General features: G+C 43.5%; 1 long non-coding RNA gene across 1 annotated transcript; it reads left to right on the top strand.

Annotated features, from left to right (window-relative positions):
• The first annotated feature begins 252 nt into the window (after window positions 1-252).
• LOC308465233 lies at window positions 253-2,210 on the top strand. Its single transcript, XR_013980378.1, has 2 exons — window positions 253-981; window positions 1,348-2,210. It is a non-coding gene; the product is annotated as an uncharacterized lncRNA (long non-coding RNA).
• Window positions 2,211-2,769: the final 559 nt, after the last annotated feature.

Below are 2,769 nucleotides of genomic sequence, written 5' to 3'. Positions count from 1 at the left end.
TTACGGTTACCGGTACAGTCGCAGAGGGGGCTGCTATGACCCCAGTGCCTACAGGTTGGGGTACGGAGCTCGGCTCAACTCTCCTTCAAGAAGACATGGTGGAAGCTATCGAGGAAGCTGTGGTGGAAGCTATGGAGGAGGTTATGGAGGATGCTATGGAGGAGGCTATGGAGGAGGCTATGGAGGAGGCTATGGAGGAGGCTATGGAGGAGGCTATGGTGGAAGTTGCGGATGGCCCTGCTAATCCCAGCAAGAGCACCCATGGGATCAAAGGCGGAGCAGCAAATCCAGGGCTAAACATGATTTCAGAAAGGCTGAGGACGAACAAACCCCTTCCATTGGTTTCGTGAGTGGTTTGGGAACTCAGCACTTCTGAAACACTGAGCCAGGACTCTCTTCCCCCCATGTTGAGGGAACAAAACCTGACAGCCATCATTTTCACCCAGTGACAATTGCATCTTTTTCAAGACTCGATGTGAAACTGACCCCTTTGCCTTTTTGACTTGTGACTCTACCTGGAGGGGTGGGCAAAAGCTGGTCGAAGGAAAAGGAAAGATGGGGCTGAAAGTTTGCCTGTGTGGAATGATGAAGACTTCTCTCACTGTCACACTTTCCTGTGCCATTCAATAAAACTCAAACTTAACATCAAATTAGTAAAAACACTTTTTACTGTTTGTGTATACTTGATGTATGGGTCCTCATTTTGACACAGGACAGGGATTGTGGAAGTGCTTTTTTAAGCGAGGAGGACTCAAAATGATCATCATATGGTGACTGTTGCTCATTTTCCAGAAACACATTTACCTATGCCATAGAGACATGGGATCGGTAACTTATCAGAACAGCCAGGAATGCTTCTGTTCAGGGTTCAAACCCAAGAGGTGGATGTCCTCTTCCATGAAACTCTCATTTTTTATTTATTTATAAGGGATTGTTCCCCAACTAAGTCCTACCCAAAGTAGACCCACTGAAGTTAATAAGGTAAAGGGACCCCTGACCATTAGGTTCAGTCGTGGCCGACTCTGGGGTTGCGGCACTCATCTCGCTTTCTTGGCTGAGGGAGCCAGCATACAGCTTCCGGGTCATGTGGCCAGCATGACTAAGCCGCTTCTAGTGAACCAGAGCAGCACACAGAAACGCCGTTTACCTTCCCGCTGGAGTGGTACCTATTTATCTACTTGCACTTTGACGTGCTTTCAAACTGCTAGGTGGGCAGGAGCAGGGACTGAGCAACAGGAGCTCACCCTGTCGCGGGGATTCGAACCGCCAACCTTCTGATCAGCAAGTCCTAGGCTCTGTGTTTTAACCCACAGTGCCACCCGCGTCCCTTTTACTGAAGTTAATAAGCATGACTAATTTAGGTTCATTAATTCCAATGAGTAGACATTCTACCGGGGTAGAACTTAGTTGGATGCAACCCAAGATTTCTTACCTGACCTTCACCACAATGTCCCCAGGAAGCTGCCTTGTTCCATCAACACTGACTGGCAATAGCTCTCCGGGGTTTGTGGCAGGGAATATTTCCCAGCCCTTCTTGAAAGACACCAGAGATTGAACCTGGGGTCTTCTCTTTGCAAAGCAGATGCTCTGTTTCTGAGCTATGGACCTTCTCCAGGGTGAGTTCCAATAATATAATTGACAATTATAAAAATGAATTTAAACAATTATATAAGACACGTGAATGGAACAAAACAGCAACCGTATGCTAGATGTAGTTAAATGCCCGTCTAGTCTACCATCCTGTTTCCCAAAGTAGTCAATGAGATGCACACAAGGAGGGTATTAACACAAAAAAACTCTCACCCCCTTCTTCACCCTGAAGAGAATATATATATATAGCCTTCTTGGCTAACCATGGTCATTTGATAGCTTTATCTTCCTTGGTGTTGTTTATCCAAAAATCTGAAAGGGTGGGCTTCCACTATAAAACTGATATACAATTTGTTGGGAAAGAGAGGAAGTTGCTGTTGTCCTCAGGATCTTCTTCCAGTCTTCTCACTGGGGCTTCAGGTTGGCCAGTGTGTGAACAGGATGCTGGAATGGATGGGCCATTGGTCGGATCCAGTAGGGTTCTTCTTATGTTCTTAAGGCAGCCTTCATCAAACTGGTGCTCTCCAGATATTTTGCTTTGTGAGGCTAGATGTTGGTTCCTTTAGGTCTAAATTTGTATAAATTTATACATGGCATGGATAAAGGCCCGCACACAATTTTTTTTTTAAAAAAAAAATTATTCAGTTTTCTTTTTCATTCATTACATACATCTCATATCCATAATATTTACTATGCATTCCACCCTCCCTCCCCTCCTAGGCTTCCCCCAACTTCCCGCTTCTGGTTTGTTTCTCCTTTCACCCACGTTGCTACCTCCTAAAAGAAAAAAATGCTAATAACATATTTATAGACTAACATCTAACCTAAAAACATAAAGATGAAAATAAGTACACCATATTATTTCTATATCTTCTACACATTTTCTAATGCTAATGATGTCAATGCTTATTTAAATCCTGCCATCAAGTCTATAGACTTTTTTTGTTTCTGCAAATATAATATAAATGGTTCCCATTCTTTTTCAAAGTCACTGTTGTCTTTTTCTCATAGTCTGTCTGTCATTTTTGCCAGTTCTGCATAGTTCATCAACTTCCCTTTCCATTGTTCTTTAGTTGATGTTTCTCCAGTCTTCCAATTTTGTGCAATCAACATTCCTGCAGCTGTAGCGGCATACATAAATAAGAGTCCTCTTTTCCCACACAAAAGAATTTTTATTCC

Source organism: Podarcis pityusensis (genome assembly GCF_964106645.2).
Source record: "Podarcis pityusensis genome assembly, chromosome: 16".
Classification (NCBI taxonomy): Eukaryota; Metazoa; Chordata; class Lepidosauria; order Squamata; family Lacertidae; genus Podarcis; species Podarcis pityusensis.
This window is presented reverse-complemented; position numbering and strand designations above follow the sequence as displayed.